Source organism: Malania oleifera, chromosome 6 (genome assembly GCF_029873635.1).
Source record: "Malania oleifera isolate guangnan ecotype guangnan chromosome 6, ASM2987363v1, whole genome shotgun sequence".
NCBI lineage: Eukaryota > Viridiplantae > Streptophyta > Magnoliopsida > Santalales > Ximeniaceae > Malania > Malania oleifera.
In genome coordinates, this window is record NC_080422.1 from 79,113,086 (window position 1) to 79,121,938 (window position 8,853).

Consider the following 8,853-nt stretch of genomic DNA (forward strand, 5'->3'; position numbering starts at 1 on the left):
CCACCGGCGTTTTTTGGAGCAGCTGACCTTGCAGTGGCGGAGAATTGGTTGCAGGAGGTAGAGAAGATTCTGACAGTATTTCACTGCATTAACGAGTAGAGAGTCTTATATGCCATGTACAGACTAGTGGGGGAGGCCGAGAGATGGTGGGCAGCCACCAGATTGTTGGATGAGCAGAGGGCGATTCCAGTACCCCTAACCTGGGCTCGATTCAGGGACGTGTTCTTTGATAGATATTATCCTGCCTCAATTAGAGAGGCTTGGGTACAGGAGTTCCTGTGTTTGTCCCAAGGGTTATTGACAATCCAGTAATATGAGGCAAAATTTATCGAGCTCTCGTGTTTCTGCCTGTATATCGTCCTCGATGAAGTAAAGAAGGCCAGAATGTTCGAGAAGAATTTGAGGCAAGATATTTATAGGCGGGTGGCGGTACTAAGGATCCAGGATTTTGCAGAGTTGGTTGACAGGGCCATTATAGCAGAGGAGAGTTTGCCGAAAGAGAGTGAGACACAAAGTCAGAAGAAGAGGACCGCACCCTCAAGCTTTCAAGCAGGTCCCAACTGAGGCCCTTGGAGAGGACGTAGATTTGGCGGAGGTCAGAGACAAATGGTAGAGCAGGGTGGATTTCAGGGTGGTCAGCTTGCCACCATTTGTACCAGATGTGGACAAAGGCACCTAGGAGAGTACCGATTGGGGAAGAATGTCTGTTATCATTGTGGGAAGCCTGACCATATGGCTTGATCGTGTCGGATGCCGTAGAATTATGCACCAACTCCCAGACCATTTTGAGGTGGATATCAGGTGCCCCGCTGAGGTCAGTAGAGGAATACTGTGCCAGCAAGGGTTTATGCATTGACTCCAGGTGACACTGAGACGGCTGGAGATGTAGTTACAGGTACCATTATTACTTTACCATATAAAATTATTATTTTATTTGATACAAGTGCTACCCACTCTTTTATATCGGCGGGATATGTCATAATAACTGGGGTGGAGACACAGTTATTATGTGAAGAATTGTATGTGGGTACGCCGATGGGATCTGTAGTGAGATGCAAGAAGGTGCTTCAGAATTTCCCAATAAGTATTCAATAGGGAAAACTACCAGTTGATCTCATTGTCCTAGATATGTTGGGGTTTGATGTGATACTAGCTATGGATTAGCTAGCAACTCATCACGCCAGTATTGTTTGTCATTAGAGAGAAGTGATTTTCAAACCTCCGGGTTAGCCAGAATTCAGATTCGTGGGTTCACGCGTACATGCCTCACCAAAGCTAGTGTCGTCTATTCAGGTGAGGAGACTGCTACAAGATGGTTGCCAGGGGTATGTTGCATACATAAAAGAATTTCTGAAAGAAGAATTGGAACAAGCTGACATACCAGTAGTAAAGGAATTCCTAGACATCTTTCCGAAAGAATTGCCTAGTTTACCGCCTAACCGTGAGATTGAATTTACTATAGATCTGTTGCCAGGGTCTGCACCAATATCTAAAGCATCATACCGTATAGCCCCAGTAGATTTAAAAGAATTGAAAGAACAGTTACAAGAATTGTTGGATAAAGGTTTCATTAGGCCCAGTGTGTCGCCTTGGGGTGCGCCAGTTCTGTTCGTGAAAAAGAAGGACGGGACAATGAGGTTGTGTATCGATTATAGGGAGATAAATAAAATGACAGTCAAGAATAAATATCCTGTCCCTAGGATTGATGATTTATTTGATCAGTTGCAGGGGGCCCAGGTTTACTCTAAAATTGACCTACGGTCGGGTTACCATCAAGTGAAAGTTAGAGCAGAGGATATTTCGAAGACCACATTTCGAACCCGATATGGGCATTACGAGTTCTTGGTGATGCCATTTGGGTTGACGAATGCACCAGCAGTATTCATGGATTTAACGAATCGAATGTTTCCTCAATATTTGGACCAGTTTGTGGTTGTCTTCATTAATGATATATTGATCTATTCGAGAAGTTTTGAGGAGCATGTGCATCATCTGAAACTAGTGTTGTAGGTATTAAGGGAAAGAAAATTGTATGCAAAATTCAAAAAGTGTGAGTTTTGGTTAAGGCAGGTTACCTTTCTCGACCATGTGATCTCTAAAGCGGGAGTGTCAGTTGATTCGAGTAAAATAGAAGTAGTATTGGATTAGGAAAGGCCGGGAAATGTTCAAGAAGTCAGGAGTTTTCTGGGATTGGCTGGCTATTACCGACGCTTCGTGGATGGATTCTCCAGGTTGTCTGGTCCATTACCATGACTTACAAGGAAAGCAGAGTTTTTAGGAGTTAAAGCGGCGGTTAGTTCAGCTCCAGTATTGGCTATTCCTTCAGGGGAGGACGGATTTGTGATATACAGTGATGTGTCCCTGAAGGGACTTGGGTGCGTATTAATGCAGCACTGCAGGGTTATTGTGTATACGTCTAGACAACTTAAAGAGTATGAGAGGAATTATCATGTCCATGATTTAGAACTTGCTGTGGTGGTGTATGCTCTCAAGATCTGGAGGCATTACCAATATGGTGGAAAGTGTGAGATTTTCACGGATCACAAGAGCCTGGAGTATTTCTTTATGCAGAAAGAACTAAGTATGAGACAAAGAAGGTGGCTAGAACTTATTAAAGACTATGACTGCACCATTAGTTACCACCCAAGGAAGGCGAATGTGGTAGTTGATGCTTTGAGTAGGAAATCAATGGGACCGGTACTAGAAGCCATGGAGATTCCACATTCAATTTTGATAGATTTGAAGAGGCTCGATATAGAATTAATAAAGGAAAGTCCTCAGGCAGCCATTGCCACTCTAGTGGTTCAACCTACGTTATACGAGAGGATTAAAGCAGCCCAGAATGATGATGCAGAATTGGCAGAGGTAATGCCTAGGGTGCGAGCCGGTCAGGGTAAGGAATTCAACATATCAGATGATGGAACCCTGCGGTTCCGTACTAGGCTCTGTGTTCCTGCAGATACCAAGATCAGGAGAACTGTATTGGAGGAGGTTCACAGATCCTTATACACTATACATCCAGGTAGCACTAAAATGTATCGGGATTTGCGAGAGTGCTTCTGGTGGAGTGGAATGAAGAGAGAGATAGTTGCATTTGTATAGCAGTGCTTGATGTGCCAGCAAGTTAAAGATGAGCACCAGAGACCAATAGAACAGTTGTAGCCATTGTTTATTCTCGAGTGGAAATGGGATCACGTTTCGATGGATTTCGTTACGGGATTACCATTAGCACGACAGGGGTTGAATGCCATTTGGGCGGTTATTGATCATTTGACGAAGATCCCTCATTTAAGTTCAATTAAAGTCAGTTATTCCATGGATAGATTGGCATAGATATATGTTCAAGAGATAGCTCGTGTTCATGGAGTGCCAATATCCATAGTCTCGGACCAAGATCCTCAGTTTACTTCATGATTCTGGAAAATTGTTCAGGAGGCTATGGGTACACAGCTAGCATTTAGCACTACTTTCTACCCCCAGAAAGATGGTTAGACTGAGAGGACAATCCAGACATTGGAAGATATGCTTTGTGTTTACGTGCTGAATTTTGGGGGTAGCTAGACCTAGTTTTTACCATTAGTTGAATTTGCCTATAATAACAGCTACCAGGCTAGTATCGGCATGGCTTCATACGAGGCACTGTATGGGAAGACATGTCGTTCTCCTTTTTTATGGAATGAAGAGACAGCTCCCACATTTGTTCCAAGAGTAATTAGGTAATGTAAATAGTTAGGTAATGTTTCTTTTGCAGGTACATGCACTATTTAGTTAGTAAGTAGTTTTTAATTTTATTGATGTAATCTCCCAGAACATAGAATGTAACCATGATTTTCCTCCTCCATAAGTGAGGGCAGGTAATAAAATAAGTAGACCGTTTTGCCTTTAAAGAATGATGAGTTATATGAATAGTAAATTTCGAGGAAAAAATTTTATGAGGAGGGGAGAATGTAATGACTCGAAGAATAATGATATTTAAATAATAAAGATGGAGGGAAATGGAAATAGAAACAGAACGCGTTCGTCAACGACGTTACACTTTGGATGCAATAACTCAGAAGATTTACACAGGGCCTCATTGACAAAACCATGTCTCGTCGACGACAAGATACCAAGAGGGGTTTTGGGCAGTTTGAAATTCGTCGACGAGGAAGTAAGGTTCGTCGATGAAATCACTTAAGAACTTGTTGACAAGATGACGTGTCTCGTCGACGAATTCGGGCCTATAAATAGTGAAAACCCGGGCTAATTTGCAAAAAAATGGCTTAAATCTTCCTCTTTCTCTCTCTCTCTCTCTCTGTCTCTCTCTCTAAATGCCTCTCCCTCATTCTCTCTTCAATTTCAGCCCCGTTTCTCGCCGGATCGAAAATTCAAGGCCACCATGACACTCCTGGTGAAGTTCTCTGCAAGACTGCTGGATCTGATCATTGGTGGAATTAGTTTGGAATTCATCCTAAATTCAGGGTAAGGTGTTTTATTCAAAATCTGCTTTCCCTACAATTATAGGAAATGTTATATGTAAGAAAATACTGATGTTTTGTTTTGGGAGATGTCGCTTTTAGGGTGTTGAGTGGAGAACCCTACGGGTGTAGGGTCAGAGTCCAGTAATGACTTTTCAGAAACTAGGTAAGGGAAATATGCTATGCTAAGAGATTTTACTTATATTATTAGAGATTTTATATGCATGTATACCAGTTATTATGCAGTTTTACAGAATAAGAGTATTAAAGAATGTGTGGTCCGAGTAGATATTATCTGATATAGAATCTTATGCAGTTTTTCTTAAAATATCATGTTGTATAGTATATATGAGCATATTTACATAAACAGTTTTATTCATATCAATATATATTTAGATATTACATAGACAGATATATATATATATATACATGTACACAGCTGTTTACTTAGATCAATATATACAGTATTTACAGAATGTCATGTTTTCCTAATGCCATAACACTCAGTTTATACAGACAGTTTATACAGACATAATATATAGTTATAGCATCAAGATGCTACAGACATGTTGTTCAGATATTATAGTATTTACAGTACAGAATTATAATGTTATGGTTATTTTGGAAACATGATAAAAACAGTAAAGATAATTATAGTATATATATTTATATAGTATCAGATCCCTGATGAGATATTACAGACAGATACAGTCTACAGAGCACAGTGCCATTGCTATATACAGCATAGAGTGCAACCACATATCTCAAATAGTGTGTGGGTACTGTCAAACCATGCTCGGAGAGGATGGCGCTCCCCAGTTGGGTTGAGGGGGTTGGTTTGACGAGGTAGCAGTTCCAGTTCCGTGCTTAGGAGCGAATGTAGTTTGGTCGGATTGAGGTAGTGTAGAGTATAGTGACTTACTTGGAGGGCCAACCAGCGTTAAGTCCCGCCTATGGGCCACACAACCTTGTCATAAGGGGTCAAATCATGACATACAAATTTTCAGGGAAAAGCATATATATATATATATATATATATATATATATATACAATTTTTATAGCATTTGATGTATATAATGTGATAATAGCAGTATAAAGAATAGAAAGATCAAATGATACAATTATATTTTAAGCTACAATAAACGTAAAAGATATTTGTACTAATTTGATAGCTTTACAGTTTCTATGTTATTATTATTGACATGCAACTTGGTCGCCACACACTAGTAATAGCATATTTCCACTTACTGAGCATCGACTCATTCCATTATTTTAATATTTTTTAGGTAAGCCAACTAGGTGAGCAGATCAGGCTCGCGAATAAAGAGTCCCTTGGTTGCTATATACTTAGGGTAAGTTGATACAAAGAGGTTTGAGTTTTGGGGAGGTGATACTAGTATACGTAAATATAATATGGAAAATTACTAGATTCTGGTATGGTATATATATATATATGTGTGTGTGTGTGTGTGTGTGTGTGTGGTTATGTGATTTATGTTTTTCCGCTGCATAGGTATGCCCACTATCTACAGAAATACTGTAGTGTCTATCTGAGGCCTAAAGTCTATAGCAGGGATATTTAAGTAATATATAATGATATAAAAAAAATTATGAAAATGAAATAATTTTTGGGTCGTTACAAAGATCCCTATGGCATACCTAGGGTATCTCCTTTTGGCGAGGGCCAATCCTCATCTAGACCACCTATTTTTTGCAGTGTTAACTACACCTTCTACAAACAGTGAATGAGAATCTATTTGCAAACCATGGATTTAAAAGCTTGGAAAGTAGTCACACATGGTGACCTCATCCCCACTAAAAACGTAGATAACAAAGAAATACCTAAGGAAGAAAAAGAGATGGCCGACAACGATCTAAAGATGCTGCAAATAAATTCTAGTGCAATGAATGCATTATATTGTGCCCTTGATGTCAATGAATTCAATAGGGTCATGAGATGTAAATCAACTAAAGAAATATAGGAAAAGCTTGAAGTAACTTATGAAGAAACGATTGACATAAGGGATAGTAGAATTGACATGCTCACCAGCGAGTATGAGGCATTTAGAATGAACCCTAAAGAAATCATCACAAGTATTTATACTAGGTTTACCCATATTATAAACTCTCTTAATGCTTTAGGGAAAAACTACACTACTTATGAGATGTTTTAAAAAATCCCTAGAGGACTTCCACCGATTTGGGAACCTAAGGCCACTACAATAACAGAAGAAAGAAATTTGAAAAATACCTCCCTAGATGAATTAATAGGATCGCTCCTCACATATGAGATGACGATAAATGAAAGAAATTCTGAAGGTAGCAAACACAAGAAATCAATAGCCCTTAAGGCTGCAAAAGAAAGTTCTAGTGAAGAAGAAGACAATGAACTAGATGATAATGATGTAGCCTTAATTATTAGAAGGCTTGGAAAATTCTTCAAAAAGAACAAGAAGTTTACTCGAAAATTTAGAAGCACAACATATGATAAAGGAGAAACTAGAAAAAGGAAACAAAGACTAAACCTCCAACATGCTATAATTGCAAGAAAGTAGGACACATAATGTAAAGACCCAGAAAATTGTAATGATTAAATAATGAGGGAAAATAATAAATAGGATAGATAAATAAAGAATAAAGGAATAATGAAGATTTAAAAAAGCAAGAACAGTAGATCTCATCAATGAATATACTGTCTTCGTCGACGAGTGTTCTTCTAGAGATCGTCGATGAAGTTTAGTCCTTTGTCGATGAAGAGATCTCGAGTGAGCAAATTTCAGATTTTAAGTTTCTTCGATGAACACACCCTCTCGTCAATGAAGTCCTTTCTGTGACTCGTCGACGAAGCCACGTGGCAACATTGAGTATAAAAGATCCAAGGAAGCTTCTTGGTGAAGAAAATTCATTTGTCCTCAGATTTTCTCTCTCTAGAATGTCCTCTCTGCCTTCTCTCTAAATTTTTTGCCCGGATTCAGCCCGAATCGACAAATGGAGACCGCTATGGTGTTCTAGGGAAGATTCTCTACACAACTAGCGTAGAAGATTTCTAAACTAGGCCTTTTGGGAAACACACCAAAGTTGAGGTAAGGGTTAAGATTATTTTTTTCGGGTTTTAAATGTTTATTTTAGGTTTATAGGTTAAGGAAATGCAGAAATAGTAGGTTATTTGGGGTTTATCTGATTAAACTAGAGTTTTTGATTCAGGATTCGGGTGAGCGCCACAGGCATCATTTAGGGTTCTTATTGGCGTAGTTTAAGAAAGCAGGTAAGGGGGAATATGTATTAAACCAAGTTTTATGAATTAAATGGATTAATGGATTATGTTATGTATATGTGTATATGTTTCCGTATGGGTTTAAAATGCCAACCGTTTAAATTATAATTTATGAGTCTAGGGCTATTTTATTAGGTATGTATTTGTGATAATGGACTGATGAAAGTGAAAGATTTTTCAAGATAATTGTGTAGGAAATTAAAAGTATACTTTTAGAATATGAATGATAAATGAGGGTTGGCTTATTTTATAGAAAATGTTTGAAATATATTGCTAAATTGTGTAGCATGAGTAAAATGGAAATTCTATGTTGAATTATGTTATATGTATGAAATGCAGGTTATACAGGGAATGCAATAAGAAGGAACATGTATTATGAATTATACTGCATGTGATTGTTAATTCAACCATGGATAAATGATAAACAATTGAAAGGAGTTGTAGTTGCTAAATAACACATATCTATGTGGACTAATTGATGTATAGCTGAGAGGAGCTATTGTAATGAATGTAGAAAAAGAAATGGAAAGAATGAAATGAAAGGTGAATGAAATGGAAATGAAATGTGAAATGTGAACAATGTAAAATGGGAAAGAGCTACGTAAAGTGAAATGCTACAAAATGTCAAAGCTGTGAACATGAATAGATGAGAAATATAGAATAAATGACAGATAGAGTAATGTATTATTACAGTGTCAATATTCATGCTAGTATGATATGTATTTATGTGGGTGGGGCAAACTCTTCACCACAGGGCTTGCTAAGAAAGGCGAGTGCTCTAGTAGGTATCAGATGTAGTAGCAGGCTGCATAACGTATTAGGGCAGACATAAATTACTTGTATGGGCGGGTAAATTTCTTTATTCTCAAAAGCCTTTGCTGGTAAACCATTGTATAAACTATATGAGTACGAGATTGCATTTTCACTTGAGGGCTTACTGAGTGAGGTAAGTGCCCTAATATGCTTCAATTTTGACCATTGGTTGCCTATAGCACCAAAGAAGAGGGGTGCTACTTGTATAGGCGAGTAGTCACCGCAATCCATAGGTATTCTTGTGGGTAAAATACCTTACATGTGTTTGATCAAGTTCAGGAAAGGACTTTAGAAATTATGATGATGAT